We start from the raw sequence: 21364 nt of genomic DNA on the forward strand, positions 1-21364 counted from the left end.
TTAACAAATCCCTACCTTGCAGAAGGTCATAATGATATTGTCCTATAGACTATTATAGTTTTGCTTTTTATTTTATATCTTTAAACTACCTGAGTTTAATATTGTATGTGGTGGTTAGGTAAGAGTATACTTTTTGATTTTGTTTTCCCATGTGACTAATAATTTGTCCTAGCAACATTTATTGAAAGGTCCACCAACTCCTCTTGCACATCTGCAACACCATTTATGTCATAACTTAAGTTTTGTATGTGTTGGTTTGTTTCTGGGCTCACTCTTTTGTTTTGTTGATCCTCCTTGAAATAACAGAATCTTGCTCATTTGTTATATTTTTATAATAATTCTTGATATAACGAAAGGCAATTTCTTCACCTTATTTTTCTTCTTTAGGAGTATCTGTGCTATCTTTGCCCTTTACTCTTTCATATAAATTTTAGCATCAACTTGTAAAGTTCACCCACAAAAAAGTTATAATTTTGATTGGAATTCCTTTCAAGTTATGACCAATGTACAATTAACTGACATCTTTATAATATTAAGTCTTCATTTATTTATTTAAATTTATTTATGCCTGCTTTAATATATTTTAATAATATTTTATGATTTTCTCAATTAGAGAGTTTTATCATTTTGGATTTTTTTTCCTCCTCAGTGGCAGATAATATTTTACCTTTTAAACAAAATTAGTTCTATTCCAATGATCCCACTGGATAATTTTCACCACATGAGTTTAAGCCATCTATCAGAATCAAACCAGATTTTTCACTCAAGAGATTTCATGCCAATAAATGACTTAAAAACAGTTTTTAGAGGAAAAAATATCTTTGGTATACATAGTTCCATACCTAGTTCAATTTGAAACTAAAACAAAGATTTTAAAATTTCATAAGGTCTCTTTCTATTTACTTGCCTTTTGACATGCTGTTTTCTTCTGTGTAGGAAGGGACATTAGTTCTCTGATTAGAATCCTGTCTTGTATTTGTACTGTGGAAAATATAAATATCAAAAGACTGCCCCAGCTGCTATGATATGCAACAGTAGAAAGGGCCCTGAGTCCTTGATCATCTTTTTAGTTCAGACTCCATCTTGACCATGTGTTTAAGAGTCAATACCTTCGTCTCAGCATACTTTTGAGTAACTTATAATAGCATGTTAAAGTTTACCAAGTTCCTTTACACTTCTCTGTAACAACTTCACAAAACAGGTTCAACAAGTGTTATTCTTACCATCTGAGAAAGGAAAAAAATAGAGAAAACCAGTTGCTAAAAGTTCACAGGCAAACTGATGCTGAGTGAAAACAAGTTCTTAGGCATTATAATTCACTGCCCCCCCCCAAAACACTCTCCTGTGTTTAAAAGCTTTTGTAGCTTGAGGAAAATTGAACTATACAGAATCCTTGAGTCATGTCCTGCCCCACATTTAGCTGCTTAAATTTTCATGTGTATTGTTGAACAAAGATCTAAGATATATCTACCTGTGGAACTCTACTCATCCCTCAAATAGGATGGTCAGGAGGAAATAAAAAGTTCTTTTTGTGTTTCTCTTTGGACAGTCCATGAAATATTCGTACCTTTGACTGAGGAATGCCCCTAAATACTAAAGCTTTGAGAGGTATTATTGTCAAATTCCCCTAACAATTCCATTGTCTGTTTTATTAAAATGTTTAGTATGCCAAACCTCTGAAGTTAGAATTATTAAGTTGTGCTTATCCTGTATCCTGTGCTAAAGTGCATTTTCATGAAAACATCTGGTAACATATTGGCAGGTTCCCAAGCTTTTTTGTTTTGTTTTGTTTAAAAAAGAAGTGAGTCCGTGTTTCTGCAAGTGGTATATAAAATATTGCTTATTTTAAAGTTATTAATGTTATTCCACATCTAAATATGATGACTAACTATTAGAATATCAGTTAAGTCTCTTCAACAGATATTTGCTGAATTCGAAAGAGGAGGGAATGCTTTGGGTGAAAAAGGATGCTGATTGAGGGAGACTTCCCACAACATCTAGCTCCTTGGTATTCAGAGTGTGGTCTGTGAACCAGTAGCTCTGACATCACCTGGGATGGTTGATATGATTCTTGATATAAAGAAAGGCAATTTCTGTAAGAAGTGAAACATCTCAGGCTCTATCCCAACCAGTGAATCAGAATTAGCATTTTTAACACGATCCCCAAATTTTCGATATGCATAATTAAGTGTGAGAAACTTACTCTAGACCTGTGCTGTCCAATTAGGTAGCTACCAGCCCTATATGGATATCGGGCACCTTAAATGTGACTAACCCTGAGTTAGGGTGCATTATAAGTGTCAAATACACACCTGATTTTGAAGACGTCAGAGAAAATATAAAATACCTTATTAAGAAATTCACATTAATTACATGTTAAAAATATGTTGGATATGTTAGGTTAAATTAGATACACAATTAAAATATTCACCTATTTTCACTTTTTTTTAATGTCGCTATTAGAAAATTCAAAACGACATATGAGTATATGGCTCACATTCTCCTTTGTCTCTCTCTCTTTCTCATGTATATATTATATATATATGTGACACATATATATGAGCTCTGTTCTAGTCTATGTGTCCCCAACCCAGAGGTTCAATCCCATCCCAATCTTTAGGACCAGTACTGATCTTAAATAGGCATGATGTAACAAGCTATAGATCAGAGATCACCAGTTTGTAGTGTCTGGCCGCAGACATGTTTTATTTGGCCTACACAATGTATTTAACATTTTTTTCAATGTTTGAGAAATAGGAAATGTCATATAAACATTTTGGATTTGCAGATTCTCTTAAAAATTAATAAGGTCTTCCCACGTGGGCCTTCATTCTCTCATCCCAACCATGATCTAAAATTGAATTGCTGCTGCTCCTTGAGATGGAGTATGATCTCACAAGATTAACACGGACATGACCACTCACACATTCCAGCTGCTGCACCGTCACCCTTGAGCCACTCATTTATAGTACCTTTCAAATTCTTCTAGGCATTTGAGTTTGTGACTTCTGGTCTAAATGACTGTCTTAGATTTTAGAAGTCCTATTTACCATTAGCCCAGCAGCGATTTCCTTTGCTCAACCACTCTGGGTGGGTTTAATTTCATCTCTTGGTCTCTGTCAGGTTGCTCCATACCACTGTGCTTAACAAAGCTGGATGGGGTCAGAGTCTGAGATGATTATGATGGTGATAAAAATTAACTGAACACTTCCATTGCACAAGGCACTGTAAATAATTTATGTACATCATTTCACTTACTCCTTACTACAGCCTTATGGGATCTTTTTCACATTTTGACAAAATGTATCATAGAAGTGTTAATTTGCTTAACCAAAGTTACACACAAACACGTTTGCACTCACAACTAGAAGTCTAGAACCAAATAAAGATCTGAGGTACTCCAAATGCCACTTTATTTTATTTTATTTTTTTTAATCAATATGTGATTCTACTTTAGGAGTTTGTCGTAAAAAGATATCATTTTCCCCCTTTGGTCTTATACCCATGTTCTAGTCATTGTCAGGAGATATGTATACACACCCACACACACACACACACACACACACACGTGCGTATACATATATTATGCATATATATGTATACGCACATGTGTATCTGACTTTACAAGACCTTATTTGGGATTGTTTTTCAGAATTTTAAGCAATCCTGCTGTCCATAGTTAAGACTGGGGAATTTCAGCCATCCTGTACCCACCCTTGCCACTTCCTCCTTTCATTGAGCTTGACAGAAAACAGCCCTTTGTACTTAACCAGGCTTTTATTTTCAGTCACTATGAGTAAGAATTACAGTGTCCCACAGCTTTGTGTGTGAAAGAGCTCTAACGGAACTAAAAGTGGCCTTTAATTGTGGCTTCAGCCTTAAAGTCTTTAGGGAAAAATTGGCCCTGACTTGTTGAACCTCAGTTATGTCCCAGAATACTTTTAGAATCTATTCATATCCTCTGTACTGTGGTTCACATAATTTTTGTAATATTTACTTGGAATTCTTTGACAAATAAATTTAACTTTCCGATACTTATCTTATTTAGTTTCCCTTTATCCCAAGCTAAACATTATGTACTATCTTCCATGATACCTCAAGGATGGAGATGCTGGTCCCAAAAGCTGTATTCAGATGGACCTCCTCCTGCCTGTCTATAAAATCCAAATATACTAGAACTAGTAGCACCTACTGAATTCCTACTGGAATATCTGTCTGCACTTTATCCATGATAGAATTTTATCCAGGCCCTATTTGGCTCATTACTTTAAAATATGCCAGAATCCCAGAACAATTACCTGGTAGTCTTTTTAATTGCCTAGAATGTGTTTTCCTAAAGGTTATGTCTCTGGGTAAACCTTAAGTGAATAATTAGAGATCTGAGGCAACCTCTAATTTATTGGCAACACTTACTGTGGTTAAGATAGAATTATTCTTTACACAAGATTTTTTTCCAACATTTAAAAAAAAATGGGTAAAATACACCTAACATGAAATTTACCATGTTAACCATTTTTAAGTGTTCTGTTCAGTGGCATTGAAGTTGTGCAATTTTCCAACTTTTTTGGAAAAGCTCAAAGAACAGTACAAAAATACCAATATACTTACAACCTAGATTAAACAATTGTTAACATTTTTCCAAATTTTCTTTACCTCTCTAAAGTATGTTGATGTGTGTGTGTGTGTGTGTGTGTGTGTGTGTGTGTGTATGTGTGTGTAGCATTTTAAAATAGCTTGCTGATTTTTCCCCTTAAATATTTTTCTTGAATCTCTGGGTGGGTTCATCACTTGGACTCTGTCAGATTGCTCTGTATCACTGTGCTTAACAAAGAATAAGAACATTATCCGATATAGCATCACTATTATCATAAATAAGAAAATCAATAATTATTTCCTATTGTCATCTAGCATCCGGCTCGTATTTAGATTTCTTAATTATTCCCAATATGTATTTGATAGCTAGTTTTGCAAACCATTGTTCAGTCAATAGACAAAAATTTCATTGTTTATGTCTCCTGACTGTCTTTCACTCTATGACAGCCCTTCCCCCGCCCCCACATTCCAACAAGATGGTTTTTTTCTTGGTCATGACATTGACTTTTTAAAGAGATAAGGCCAGTTGCCTTTTATATTGCCCTGCCCTATGGAATTGTCCTATTATTTCCTTGTTGTATCATCCATTTCTATGTATATTTTTAAACTAGGAGATAAGTCTAAAGGTTCGATTATATTTAGTGTAAATATTTTTTCAGCAAGAATTCTCTATTGGTGAGTAACATATTGCATCATATGAAAAGCCTTCTAATATCAAATTGTCCCATGGTTAGCGATGCTCAGTTTGACCCCTTCATAAAAGAATTGCTCAATATCACCTTTAAAATGGCATATTTTCATTTTGGGGGTAAAATTTTTCTGGTAGCTAAAATAACATAAACTATCAGTGATTTATTTATATAAACCTATCTATTTGTCTGTTTCCTTGTTAAAAGGAAATTGTTTAAAATCTACATATGTATTTAGTTTTAATTTATTGAGGTAACACTGGGTAATAACATTATATATATTTTAGGGGTACAATATTATAATTCAATATCTGTAGACTCTGTTGCATGTTCACCACCAAAAGTCGAGTTTGCTTCTATTCCCATATATTTGACCCCCTTTACCCAGTTCCTCCTCCCTCCAACCCTTTTCCCCCTGTAAACCACTATTTTGTTGTCCCTATCTGAATTTGTTTTGTCAGTTTTTTTGTTATTTTTTCTTTTATATTCCCTGTATGAGTGAAATCATATGATTTTTGACCTTTTCCTTCGGACTTAATTCACATAGCACAATACCCTCACGATTCATCCATGTTGTCTCAAATGGCAATATTTCATCTTTTTTATGGCTGCGTATTATTCCTGTGTGTGTGTGTGTGTGTGTGTGTGTGTGTGCACGCGCGCGCACCACATCTTCTTTATCCATTTATTCATCAATGGCCACGGGTTTTTTCCATATCTTGGATGCTGCAAATGATGCTGCAATGAACATAAGGATCCATGTATCTTTTTGAATTAGTGTTTTAATATTCTTCAGACAAATACCCAGAAAGGAGCTGCTGGATCATATGGCAATTCTATTCTTAATTGTTTTTAAAGAACCTTTTCCACTGTGTCTGCACCAATTTACAATATCGCCAACAGTGTGCAAGGGTTCCTTTAAGAAAGGATATGTAGCAAATTAACCTAGATATTCAGAGTTTTTCATTTAATTTTCTAATGAAAAGGATGTATGTCCTTTTCATTAGAAAAGGATGTCTTTTTCTAATGAAAAAGAAGAAAGGATGTATTTGTTATAACAAAATTTAAATAGAGTTAAAATTATAGTGTAGAGCTAGCAGGTGTCATAGACAACTTCCATTGTGCAAATAAATGTTGTGCCAAAATTGCTCAAAACTGTTTTCCTTAAGTAATTGCCATTTAATTTCCTACACCATCCCACAAAATGCCAAACCCATCATTTCCATTAAAAACAATTTTGTTGTATGTATCAAGAAGAAACTTGAAGACATCAAATAAATGTCTCCACCTTCCTACAACTTCCCTGTCTCAGCTATATGGTGACCATCTAATTTGGGTTAATAAAATAAGTAGGGATGAACCATGACTATCTTTCTGCAGATACCGTATCTGTGGCCACCACAGAATCAAAAAAGTGAAGTAACATGATACTTTAGGGAACACATCTTGCTCTCTGGGGTAGCAAACAATATCGTTCCAATTCTTAGAATATATAGTCAATACATTCCAGGTAGATTCTGTTCAGAAGTCCAATGTTCATAACCTCAAGAACACTAGAAATCTAGTGATGACTGGCAATCTAGAAATCTAAGGATGCTTGAATGTAAATTTCACAAATTAGAAGAGTAATGACTTCTAAGAGTAATGCATCTACCCTAAAGATTAAGACTAAAGGGTAGATGCAACAGAAGTGGACAGGGTGCTAAATCTCCTAATCCCTAGTCCAGATTTTTTTAACATTCCAGCATCTTGTGTATTTATCTATTTGTACATGACTGGAGTCTCTTTATTTTGCTTTACTTTAAAAAAAAATGACATTATTAAAATATTATTTTTAAAACCGTAATGGATTAGCCCAGGTGTTAAGTAAAAACTAGTTCACTTTTTCTAATTAATTGCTACAATGACATATTATTTAAGACATTTTCTCTTGACTATGGCTGAGTTAACATGCAAAGAAGAGTAGAGAATAAAACAGCATGGACTGAATCTGTATCTGTCTACAATACTTCCTATGGGAAAATTGTGGAACCATTCTGGAATTTAACTTAAGAGATATTAACTGTTCTCTTCCTATACTGATTTCTATTTGTCCTGGAAATTCTACCTTCCTTGTTATTAAAATCATCTCAAACTTCAAGAGTGGAGATTAGCATTCAGTAACTTAGAATTCTACTTAAACACCTAATATTTTTTTTCTTAAGATTCAAGACAATCAAAATCTTCCAGTATGAAGAAAAAAACAGTTCCCATCAACTTTTCCCGTCTTGTTTCCTGTGTCTACTCACCTCTCCACATGCCCAATGATTGAATTACATACAAAGAACTACTCACTGTTTCCTAAATAAATAATGCTCTTTCATGACTGTCTACCAGAAGTACCTGTACCCACATTCTCCACTCAGTGAACCATTCCCTGAGGACACAATTTAAGTGTGACCTACTTTTTCAGAACTCTTTATTCCTGCACAGAGTTTACCAATGTGATTCCATGTAATTTCGTCCACCTCTTTTCCTTTACATCAGTTAAACATGATGTTATCATGTTTACTGTGAGTCCCTCAACACAGGAACAACCGTGGTAGTGGAGGTTTGGGGTGCCAAATACCTGTAGTCGTATGTTCTCAGGGCTATGGCTGACAAAGAACTAACACAAAAGCCCAATGAGCATTCTTTCATCACATAGTTGTTGAACACCTTCGGTATTCAATGTTCAAGTTCTGGGAACTGAGGGCACAACATTTACCAGAATAATGAAGCCTTTTCTCATGTGTTTACAATCCAGTAGTAGGAGATAGAAAATAGACAACAACAAAAACTATCATCTATCTATCTATCTATCTATCTATCTATCTATCTATCTATCTATCTATCTATCTATCTAAATATATACAAATATATGTATTACATAATGTATAGTATATACTATAATACCTAATATACTGTATGTTGTATCTATTTATATATATGTTAAGTAGTTCAGCCTCTGTATATTTGTAGGAAGATAAGTGCTATGGAGAAAATTAAGCCGAGAAAGGGGATTTCTGGTTGCCATTTTAAATTAATTTGGTCATAGAAGACCTCAGTGCACTGTTAAGCTGACCTTTGACAGAGACCTGAAGGAAGTGAGCCCTGAAGAGAACGGGCAGAAGGGCTTGTAAGCAGAGGCCAGAAGGCCCTGAGGCAGTCTGTGTGAGGAGCAGCGAGGAGGCCAGGGTGGCTGCAGCGGTGTGGCCGAGGAAGCAGGTGTGGTAATAAGGTCAGATAGGTAACAGGAGCCAGATCGTTGGCTTCACAGGTCATTGTAAGGACTTTAGTTTTTGTTTTGTTTTTGTTTTTATTTTTTCTGACTAAAATGGGAAGCCACGGGGGAGTTCATAGCAGTGGAGTGATGTGATGTGAATTAAATTTTTACATGATCATGCTGTCTACAGAACTGAGTGAAAACTATGGAGAGAGCAAAGATAAAAGCAGGGAAAAGCAGAGGCTACTGGAACCAAAGTATCAGCTTTCTCAATGGCAGTCCCATAATTCTAAGCACTGGGTTTTCTGATAAAATTGTCTAATCTGTGGTTCTCAGACGTCAGCTTGTTTCTGAATGCACTGACAGCTTGTTAAAACCAGATTTGGGGGCCCCACTCTCAGAGTTTTTAACTTAGTAGAGTTGAGATGAGGACTGAGAATTTGCATTTCTGTCCAAGTCCTGAGTGATGCGGTGCTGTTGGTCCAGGGACAACACTTTAAGAACCACGGGTCCGTGGTGTGACCGGTTAGCTCAGTTGGTTAGAGCACAGTGCTAGTAACACTAAGGTTGCCAGTTCGATCCCCACATGGGCCACTGTGAGCTGCGCCCTCCTTAAAACAACAACAACAACAAAAACATTGGTCCAGGAGGATGCCTCTGCATCCTTCTGTCGACACAAGATATCAGGGCTGCCTGAAAGAAAGCTGGCTCTCAGTGCTGGTTCTGAGAACTCTTCCTCAACTTGTGATAGGCCTGTAACCCTATCTCACTAACCAGCTACCTACTGATTTTCAGTGCATTGACTCTACCTCTGGGAACACAGGGCCCAAAGTGATCAGGTGACCTCTTTAAATCAGCTACCTCGACCATGGAACTGCTCTCCTGTAGAAATGTGAGGGAATATGTTTCTGTTTTTAACATATTTGTACCGCTAGTGTCTACCTAAGGCCTGGCATGTGGCAGGGACTGATTAAATATCTATTACATGAATACATTGACTGAAACAACGAGAGATTTTTACGAAGGAAAACTTTAATGCAATTTTAGAAGATTTCGGAAATGTAGTGTTTGCTTAAAATATTTAACTTAAAAAAAACATTTTAGCATTGTGGAAAACTTCAAATAAAAGATAAACGGTGTGTATTACTTTTATGTACAGCTGATATTTATTCTTTAATAACACAATAATACTGAGTTTGTACTGGATATTAATAGCATAGCAATTCTATCAAAAATTGTTCTATTATATTTATTTTATCTTATTATATTACATTCTAAGTCTAGACATTTGCCATTGACTCTCAAAATTTGTTTTGGTGGTAGGACAGAATTTTCACTAGATTTCAAACTGCAAGATAACATTAGAAGCTTTTTATGAGTTCTCCAGACCAAAGTCCATCTTACCACATGAAGTAGAAGTTAGAGAATAATTAAAATTTTAGTATAGTCCTGATTTCATTGTTTTCATAAATATCCAGGAGTACAGTATGTGTGATATGTGCAGAGTCTCTGAATTTCCTTGTGGTTTTAGTAGGAATGATTTTCTTTATATTATCAAAATCTCATTTGTTTCTAGTTTGTTACATAAAAGAATTGCATTGGGCAGTAAGTTGGGACATAAGAGCTTATGCTTAAACTTTAGAACTTCAACTGCTAAATTACTTATAATATTAAATTCATTTCATTTTTACTAATTTATGTAATTGAATGAAACAAGGCAAGACCAGTTTCTTCAAGCAATATATTATTTCATTTTCTAATATTGTAAAATGTTTGTCATATAAAAGAATTTCAAAACCAGAATAACAATTTGAAGAATTGAATTGATCTTAAAGATCTTGATGTAAAGAAAACAATCTGTGTGTTATTTTCTATTTTCCCTACACCTATGTTTAGGAGCAAAAAAAAAAAAAGCCATTTTAAAAGAACTAAATAATTAAGTTCAATTTGGTCATATCTCAATTTGTATCCGTGGACAAACTTGAGGAAGAATGAAACAGAAACCCTGATTTGATTATGTCTTACCCTTGTCTAGTTCTATAAGAAGATCCAGAAACATACAAAGGTTTCACACCTAGTCCTAACCACAATAACTGAAGTAGTCAAACCTAACTACAGCTTTCCTGAACATTTGAATTCAGGAATGATTAATATAATTCATTGATTGTGTGACTTTCCCTCTTTAGCATATTTGATATTATTTAGGTATGGAAACAGCAGTACAATATATCTGTTCAAGCTTTTACATGCACTTGCGTGTGCACACACACACACATCCACACACACATCCACATCCAAATATAGTAAAGACTTGTTAATACATTAATATTCTGAGTCATTTATGTTGAATCACCCGTTAACTTGTAAAGGCACAACAGAAGGGAAGTTAACTTGTCAGTGACATGGATCTCAAACTCCCATACCAATATTTTTATGCTTTTAACAATGCAGCATGTTTATTTTCTTTCAATATTTATATTTGAGTTTTACTTATTTTTTTACATATCATTTTTTAAGAAAGCATGTGAACCATATAAGCCCGCAAGTAGTGTAATTCTGATTCATAAACACAACTTGCAATCCGGTAACAAGTGCATGCACCTCTGTGCCAAAATGGAATGGAATGGAATAATGGCACTTTCTTAAGTAATTTAGCTTCTTTAGTCATAATCCAGAATTCCACCTCTCATGTCCCTCTCCTACTTTCAAATAAAGAAAGCAATAAGCAAGTCCAACATGAAAAGGCAAGTCATTAGGAATGCCACCATGCCTTCTTATTAGTTCCCATAATTTCTATTCATTATTATCCATCTGAGTGGAAGTCTGCAATATCAAACATTTAGAAATTTATTGTTTAAATTGTAGAGTATGCTGGGTAACTAAGTACTTTGACTATGATGCACTGTCCAGAAATCGCAGAAAATGAACAAAGAAAGGGAAGGGGAGGGGATGGGAGAGATGAGAGGGAGAGGGGAAGGGAAGGGGAGAGGAGAGGAATGGAAAGGAAGGGAAGTGGGAGGAGAGGGAGGGAAAGAAAGGAAAGGAAGGAAAGGAAGGGGAGGGGGAGGAGAAGAAAGGAAAGGAAGGGAGGAAGAGGAGAGAGGGGAGGAGAAAGGAGGAGAGGGGTGGAGAGGGAAGGAGAGGAAAGGAAAGGAAAGGGGGGAAGAGAGAAAGAAAAAGAGAAAGGGAAGGAAGAAGTAAGGCAGGCAGGCAGGGAGGGAGGGAAGAAAGAAAAGAGGGAGGAAGCGCTTGAAGTTTGTTGAAATATCTAAAAATTGGGAAATGTTCTCCTTGAATATTTTCATTTCACGTGTGAAGACATGAAATAAGTCCATTAAACAAGAATTATTGCTTTGGTTCTTGAATTCATGTTGAGTGAAGCCATTTTAAAGGCATTTGTGTGAAATACTCTGTGGAAATTGGTTAATCAACCTTTAGTGGCTAAGAACAAAATTAGAAAGCTCTCCCAATTTGCTGGAAAAGCCTGTTTTCTTTATTTTCTGAAAACATACCTCATGTTCTTCATAAATCTAGGCCTTGTCCCCACTAGTTTTCAAAAAATATATATGATTTGCAGGATGCAGAACCGAATAATGATGTTTTGTGTTTTTCTATAGTCACGTTCCCTTGAATACTCCCTTTAAAATAAAGTGTGTAGCAATGAGAACTGTCACAAAGGGATTTCAGTCACTGTTTCTCTGAAAGCCATACAGGATTAGCCCATAGTTTAAACTTGTATAAAGATGAAAATGAGCTATTTAGCTCATCTGGGAAGCAGCTGTGCAGAACTGTGGAAGGCAGTGGTAAGGAAAACCACTATTAGGGAAACAAAGCAACAGAAAAATGGTGAAAGGGGTAAAGGAATAAGAAATTAGAATCCATTCAAACAAAACTTACTTGGGTGAATGAGGAAGAAAGTCTTTTTCCTGCCAACTCAGTAAATGTTTAATCTGGAAAAGCATGCTTCCACATCTGGCTTATGTTTAATTTTGTAAATATTATTTCTTTACTTTTTTTATTTTATTTTTGATGTAAATTTTGGTTTATTAACAAAAATAAAATAAAATCAGTGGAGAGGTATGGTATTAATATCACAAATGCTAAATGTTTCAAATAAAATATTCAAAATACAAAATATTATCTCCTCTCTAACATGTGCTGATAAAAATCTCTAAAGAAACAAATTGAAAATATTGAAAATAATAAACATTTATTGTTTGAATGAGTTACATCATACATTAAATACTATAAAAAGAAAATTCTCCAAATGACTAGAGGAATAGTTATTTTGGGATACTTGCAATACAGCATGATTTTCAAAGTGGGTATAATAATTCAATTAAAAGGATAAAAGGAAGTAAAAATGATTCACTTGTGTTTATTTGCTTGAGGGCAGTATTATAATGTCTGTATCCAGGAATGAACTAGTTCCAAACCGAATTATCCCTTAATTTTCTAAGGAACTACGCTGAGGGAACCTTCCACTCTTCCAGTCAGCCACACAAATTAACATGTGGCTTCCTAGGGCTCCCTGGCCCTTCTTTCCAGAGGCTGAAAAAGTCAGATCATGTGTAAGTAAGTCCACAGAAAGAAGATAAATATAATAAACTGGAATTCGACCTGTCTGGGAATAGAAATGAGTGAACTTGAGCAACAAATTTTCTCTGCTTCTGCATGTCATAATAAAGATAGTAACTTACATTTGTGAGTTTGTAGCACATTTTCACAAGCACTGCCATTTTACTGTTCTTCACCCATATATTTTATGTCATGTAGTAGTTATAACATAGTCACTCAGTACAATAAAATGTAATCTATTATTCTAGAAATGCTATAACAACAGCTCTACAAAGTATTATAGGATCACAAATTAAGATATAATTAATTAATCATTTTGGGAAGTACAGGAAAGGCTGCTGCAAGAAAATAATTCAGTCTGTCCTTGAAAAATGAGTAGGGGGTCTGCTCAGTAGAAAAGTGGAGGACAGGGTATTCCAAATATGAGTGGAAGCAAGAGCAGAGTGGACTGGCAGGAAGTTCCTTAGAGGGTATTTATTCCAAAGCAGTTTCTATCATTGTAGAGAAACTAAACCTTTCTAAAATCTATGTCATGAAATTCAATAATTATATGTTAACACCTACAATGACCTAAGCTGTAACTGACATTGGAGGTTCATTAATTGACGATAAAATGTTAATTTCTCTTGGAGTGCTTATATTCTAGTAGATAAGATAGACACAAAAATTATTAGATGTACTGATCAGCATTCTTAGTTACAGACAACAGAGTACACTGAAGCTGGCTTAAGCACAAAGAGATTTAATAAGGATATACGCATTAAAAAGTCCACAGAATCACTTGAGGATGGAAGAAACAGACACTAGTTCCCACACTTAAGCCACACTGCAGAACTTAGCTAACAAAGAAGCTGCATTCTCCACTACAATCAGGAAATACATTATCAGGAAGCTTCCACCCCTCTTGGCAGCTCCAGAAACATGCTGCTTCTGCAACAATCAGGAGCTGCAGTATCTGGAATCTTCTGCCACACCTGAGGAGCTGTAGAACTGTGCTGTTTTGGTAGAATTATGATTTTTCTGCATAACCTGTTTGAGCAACATTGTTCCTCAGGTCCTCTGTCTCTTCCCACATAACTTAGTTCCAAATTAATTTCTCCTGTGAGAGCTTCTGGTTGGTGAAAACTAAATGACATGGGAAAACCGAGCTGTGTGGTAAACTTAGAACACTAGGTTTTAGGTCTTTCACCTCTGTAATACAGGAAGGCACACCAGAAAGGGATTAGAGTACTGGACAAAATCATCCATGGCATCTGACAAAAGTGATGAGTAAATTGCATGACCTTCAACTCTTAATAAATAATTTCACAGAAATAAATAGGAAGCTGAGACTGAGGATAAGCAGGCAGGAGCTGCTCTAAACAAGATGATCAAAGACTGCCTTTCTGAATAGGTAAAGTTCCTAAAAAATGAGAAGTGCTTCCTAACTTCTCACATGGAGAGAAAGGAAAAGATGTTAGGCAAAGAGATCATACAGAGTCTAGTAGTAAAAGAGCAAGATCTCTAGAACCTAACTAAGCTAAAAACTTTTCTGTACCTATTACTTACCTTATGATATTGGGCAAATTACTCAAACTCTGTAACTCATTATCTGTGTTCATAAACAGGATAATAATAACACCTACATAAGAAAATTACCAAGAAGATTTTATGAGTTGATATATGTAAAGCACTTAAAACAGTGACTGGCACATAGCATGTGCAATAAAAACATTTGTTATTATTAACTTTTCCAACATGTTAAGTTTGAGTTATTTATGAGATATGTCTAGAGTTGAGAAGAAGTCTGCAGATACAAATTTTAAAGTATTCATAGAATGTTGGTGCTTAAATCTCTGGGAAGGAAGGTGACTAACTAGGGAAGAAAAGACAAGAGATGTACATGAAAATGTCAAATTTTAGATGTTGGGAAGAGGAAAAGAACCCAGTAAACTGAACTGAGAAGGAAGGTACAGTGGCACACGAGGAAAAGCAGAACATAATCGTATTATGGAATTCAAGCGAGAAAAGTATTTCAGGAATGAAGAAGTGATAGAAAACAGTATAGAGGTTCTTCAAAAAATTAAAAATAGAACTACCATATAATCCAGCAATCCCACTCTGGGTGTATATAAAACGGAAGTGAAAACAGGATCTCAAAGAGTAATCTGCACCCGCATGTTCACTGTAGCATTATTCACAATAGCCAAGATGTCCATCAATGGATGAATGGATAAGATGTGAAACTAGAAAACGGACAGCTGTGGAACATGTAGCACAAAGCATCACCATGGTAAACAACAAATCAGACGTTACAGCAGCCTATTGAGACAGGACTCTCCCTTGGGGGGTGATGAAAGTTGAAGAAGCAATGTGGCGAGGTAAGCAAAGTACACCCAGCACAGTATAAAACATAATTTCAGGTATAGAATCTGTTCTTGTAGTGTCATACTAGAACATGTACATTCACATATACACGCAAACACATTACATATTAAGCAATTTTAATTTTTGAAATCTTTTATCAAAGGGTTGATTTCTTTCTTTTTTTTTTCTTTTTTTTTTTTTTTTTAGCAACTCTCAGAATCTGCTAGAAACATTCTCTTCTCCGTTCAGCAAACCATCCAAGAAGCAGTATAATGATGTAATGGGTGTTATGAGATACACTTATTAAACATTCCAGGTCCTTCTGAGGGTAAAAAAGAGCAGCAGTCATTCTCTCTCATGTCATCAAAGGTAGTAAACTTTTTTTAAGGAAGATATTTGTCTTCACTTTGTCAATTCTAAGTTGCTTTTGACCCTTAGGTATTGCCATAGGTATGTGACAGCCTCTTTTGTGTGCTTAGAATGTTAAAACTCACTGAAACTGGGTCACTATGTGAAATTTCATCTTATTCCACCGTCTAGAATAACAGGTTTCTGGACTACAGATTTAATAATTATTAACATTTTATCCTCTTGGCCTGATCATTTCCAACTATTTGTCCAACTCCCTCATTTCTTTTGGATACGGATACTTAGTTTAGCTTGAATATGACTAAAGACTTATTAAGCCTGCGATTTCCAAAGAGAACTCTAAATTAAATCTCTTTTTAAAATTTTAGAATAGTTTTCATTTTTTCTTCTCGAGAATCTGCAATTGAATTCTTCCTCTTCCTCCTGAGTTGGCTTACTAGATGTCGGCTAATGTTTGTTCTCCCTCTCCTCCTCTCTAAAATTACACACTTTTGCATATATATATATATATACATATACGGCCTTCCGAAAAACCAGTAAAACGTCAGGAGCGGTGCTTTTAAATAGTAAAATTGTGATATGTTTCATCTGACTAAACTTACTGGTGAGTTGGCCCATAAATGTGGACGGCCATCTAATTCCTACTCCTGACTTGAGATTGCTGGAACGGCTCTGTTAGTTCCCATTAGCTTCCAGTGCAGAATTTCTCTGTAGCAAAGGGCTTGTCTCTGCAATTTTTTATCATGCTTTTCATCTTGAGATTAACAGACAAATGCAAAGTGTTTTCCAACTTTGCTCAGGGAGCTTCAAGTGTCTTGTTCATTGGTGTTTGAATTTCTCAACTTTCATAAACTCTTAACGCTGTTCTCTCGATGGTCCAAAATACTCGCTAAGTTAGAGGGTGTGTAATGAACTGTGGTGTTGCAGCTGAGACATTTCACATCTGTATATGATGTCGATTTGACTGCAAGTCCTGGAGAAATCTTGTGGGTCACATTTATCAGAGCTGTGAAAACAGCCACAAAACACAAGTCAATAATGCTTCATTGATTTTGCTGATATGGCACATAGAGTTTAAACTTTAAAAGTATTTAGTTCAGGTTTTGTCCTCCTCCACTTTTTGTTTACTATTTTGAGAGTATGAGTTTAGCATGACATTCCTACCTGCTTAAGTAACAAGGCTTGAAAAAATTTAGTGGAGAAAGAATCCAAGGCAGAGTTCCTCCCATGTCAGAATTTCACTTTTTCATACACTGCTTTGGTGATGCACCTGCCTCTACACATGAGAGTCACCAGAGAGAAAGCATTTCCTTAAGTGCTACTTCTCATTACGTCTCCAGATCAAAATATGCTTTGGAAGTAAGTGTGCAAGCCAAATTGCCTTGTTGGTATTGGTGTACCACGCCTCGGATAATATTGCTAAGGTCATTCGATTTGCCAATTGATATATCGTATTTGCTAACGGAGATTGCAAGTTCATTGATACTATCCTTAGGCACTAATACTCATCTCTCTCATCACTGCTTTACTCTTGTGCTTGATCTATACCGAAAGCATAAGTCTGGATTGAATTAAAATATTTGGCGATGCATTTTAAATATTGAAACATTCACATGTGTATGTGCGCACACGTGCGCGTGTACACACACACAAACACACACATACACACACAAACACACATTCTGTCTTAGTTCCCCCTGATTTGAACTCTCTTGTAATGAGAGTCACATGCAAATGTTGACATTACGTCCCTGAACTTCTGGAAAGTCTCATAGCATGGTAAAAACTGTAATCTACAAAATACATACCCAACTTTGTTAATTCCATGATTCTTCTCAATCTACAAACTCAAAACCTGTAATCACTTACTTAAAACAAACATCTACAGTGGTGATTATGCATTTCAATTCAAATGTCTCACCAATTGCCTTTGTTTTTTCCACTACTAGAATACCAATAATTAACTATAGTTAGTTCGATAATCACCGAACTTCAGTAAGTGCCTGGGGCGGTTCATCATTGCATTACAAAAAGTTCAGTATTTTCTAGAAGAGTTTACCTGGATATTTGTTACAAGATTTAGTTTTTGGCTTTGGCACCAGATTAAAATTTGTAATTTAATTGAAGTAATAATTTAAATAATAAACTCATAATTAGCTATTCTAAACTGATATGGGAAATGAATTCTATAATGGTCTAATGATTCCAAAGGAATCTGTATTAATAATATGTACTATTAAGAGTCCCAGAAAATATTTAAACTATAAATTTGATATGCAATGTGTACCTTGAAGTTCTAAAGTTTCTATTCTAAGAAAACTTTTTCATTATTCCTTGCCTGTCTTAAACTTCTATGGGAAAAGAATGTCCTATAATTTTAAAATTCTTATTTTCTTTTATAAATTGAAATATTTCAGTATTCCAAAATGATAAATAAGATCTGTGATTTAAAAAGGAACAAATAGTCTATGTAAAATTTAGAAAACAGTATGCTTTAATTTCTACTCAATTTCAGTATTTTTCTGAAACAGGCTTACAAAAATAACAGGTTTTTTTGAATGGTTCAATTTAGTCAAATAATTGATTTATTTGAAAACTATAAGTGGAATTTGAGCAAACTATTATTAACTGTTTTTAATAACAATTGCTTGAATTAATTCATGCTTTAAAAATTTTACAAACTGATATTCACATCTAAATTCAATATGCAAGGAAAAGTTTCAAATCACTAAATATATTTTTGATCATAAAAAGCTCTCTTAGCCCAGTAGATTTGCACACCAGAGTTTACATCTGAATTTTATCTCCAATGGACAGTTTATTTTACATAAATTATTAACTTCATTAGGTCATTGTCATCAGTGGCTACTTTAAAAGTAGAATAGTCTGAGAAATATGAACTCAGAGTTCTTTGAGAGATTTGTGCCATATGTTCTAGTTCTCAGGATAGAGTATTGCAAATACTTCCAAATTAAAAAAAAAAAAAGGCAATTTGGATAATTTAATAAATGTTCAATAACACTTTATCTTACTAAACTTTTCCTAATCTTTGGCTTTCAATATCTTGGCTCATCCCAAACTTAATATATTCTTAAAATAAATATTTATATTTAAAATCTTTAAGCATTTATAGTTGATTACTTCAAAATATTTAAATAAAATAAAACATAAATTGTTTGTCCCTTTCTGTTCTCTTATGTCTCTAGTCTGCTCCATTATTTAAAAGTTTTTGCTTGTTTTCTGTTCAGTTTTTGTGTTTTTAAGCCATTTTAAATATCTTTCTTTCCAGTGTAATCATTTATTTTTCTAAGCTTTCCCATCTTTTTTACTCATATACTCCTTCTATTCTATTCTGCCAAATCCACATTTGAAGGTATTATTCTGACATAAATGAAAATCAGTTTGCAATAATTTTTACATCAAATTTACAAGTTAACATGTTGATTAAAAAAAGAAAGAGAATCAAAACATTTTTCAGTTCAGGTTTACTACTAACACAGAATCTTGATAGATTTAGAAGCAGGTATCTATTCCAAATGGTAGATATTTTTACCACTCATTTGTCTCTATGCTAAACGGAAATTTATATTGAGTGGATTCATCGTCCAAATTGATGTCAGGCTTAGGTTCTAGGAAAAATCTGGCTGCAATAAGATTCCGGTCAATTCCGTAAATCTCATGATGACTTTCATGTCATAGTAAAGTACATCACACCAGCCTTTAAAACCATAACACATATCAGACAAAGGAAGTCAGAATTGCTTCTGTCAGGATCAACATAATGCCTTAAGAAGTACTTCTTGAGGGAGAATGATTTCCAAAAAAGGAAGAGACACTTGTTTTACATTCAAGAAACCTGTGTCCATTTACTTCGTCTTTTTTCATACATCCAAAAATGGTTTAGTCTTTGACATCATACAGACTTACAACTCAATTTCAAAAACAGAATCTGTCTGGAATTGCCCAAAGAAAAAAAATGTATATTTTACTTTTCTTTATTTGAGGAGTGCTGACCTCAAGGCAATAAGCCAACATTATTTAATAGCTTCTTTTTTAGAGAGAATATATTAAACATCTGATCCTCTGAATGAAACGTTTGATTTATTAAGATTGACTCGCAACCAATCTGTCAGAGAAGAAAAACAAATAAACAATAATCATATGCTAGTGCCTAACAGAGCCAGATGCAATGAAACAATGCAAAAGAAATTTAAGATAGAATGCCTCTTCTCCAAGATTTTACTCTCTCTCCACCAGATAAATTAATATTTTGGCTGCAGTTAGAGAATACTTAGACATCAAATGATCCCCTCACCCTTGCCTTCCACACATTATACCAGGAGGACAGGTGAGGGCTCATGGTCAGAGGGAATGAGGGAGGTGCAACTTCAACCAACATGGCCTCAGATGGATCCGGAAGAACACGATGTCACCATATCAATCAGTCAAGACAGAACATCTGTTGGAAGAGCCAGTTGGCACAGCTGAGCAAGGATGTCGAAAGCCCTTGGAGGAGCTAGGCACGGCCAGTCCTAGAACATGGACTTCCTTATTGCCTGAGGCCAGTGGAGGCATGGAGCGCTCTAGACCTGAGCACAGCTGCAATGTGCTGTGCTGACGCATCCATCAGGGATAACGCATTGTCCTAAACACTTCCTGTGTCTGAAAAAAGTTACCAACCTTCAGCCCCATTCCGGTAGTATAATCTCTCATGATCCCATGAAACAATGCTGCAACAGCTGGTGGGAGCCATCCACTTGCCAGGCCACCCTCCTGGCCCATCTGGAGAGTCCAGGAAGATCTCGGAGATATGAATCCTGGAGCTCTTTGAGTCTTCTTGTGGACCCCACAATCAAGAGTCAGGAGTAGAGGGTCAGAGAGCATCCTGGAGGGCAGAAACAGAGGCCAGGGATAACACAGGACTTGGTGCCGTCTGATTCTCTGCCCACACAGCACTGCCTACCGCAGTCTATCCCCACTACTAAGTACCACTACTAAGTAAGAGTACTTAGACCTTTTTTTAAAAAAGGCACTCCCCAAAGCATGGGGGCTCCTGAGATGTAAGCTCTGCTCCCCTCAGCCTAAAGGCAGTGCCGTCAGAAAGAAGGGCTAGAGCTAAGCTTGGAAAGATAGTAAATATCCAGATAAGAAGAAAGAAGGACTAGATGGTAAGCAAGACAGAAAGGTTAGGAGGCAGCAAGGGAGAGGTCTTAAATAAGAAGGAAAGAAAATAAACATATTACTTGTAAGGAGCAGGGAAGAGACTGGCTGGTCACTCCTTGAAGGTGAGTCGAGGAACTGTTATGAGTACTTTGAAATGGCTCTTTCATTTTCGGTTCCAACTTCCATTTATTATGCCTTAATGTACTATGGAATCGGGATAGCTAAAAATCACATTGCACAGACTCCAGTACAGCTAGGATTTTGACTGAGAAATAGGTTTCTCTACTTCAGTTTGGAAGTGTGTTGATGGCAAGAGAGGCAGGGCGGTAAGCATCCAGTTGGGTGGTGTGCGCTGTGGCTAAGGAGGTAGAGAGAGCTGGCT

The 21364-nt window shown here is 35.5% G+C and overlaps 1 protein-coding gene across 1 annotated transcript in view; it reads left to right on the forward strand.

Moving 5' to 3' along the window:
• The window catches only part of CFAP299 (cilia and flagella associated protein 299), a 521988-nt gene that overhangs the window by 456371 nt on the left and 44253 nt on the right, over positions 1-21364 (forward strand). The window lies entirely within an intron of this gene.

The sequence above is a fragment of the Rhinolophus ferrumequinum genome, chromosome 5 (genome assembly GCF_004115265.2).
Source record: "Rhinolophus ferrumequinum isolate MPI-CBG mRhiFer1 chromosome 5, mRhiFer1_v1.p, whole genome shotgun sequence".
Classification (NCBI taxonomy): Eukaryota; Metazoa; Chordata; class Mammalia; order Chiroptera; family Rhinolophidae; genus Rhinolophus; species Rhinolophus ferrumequinum.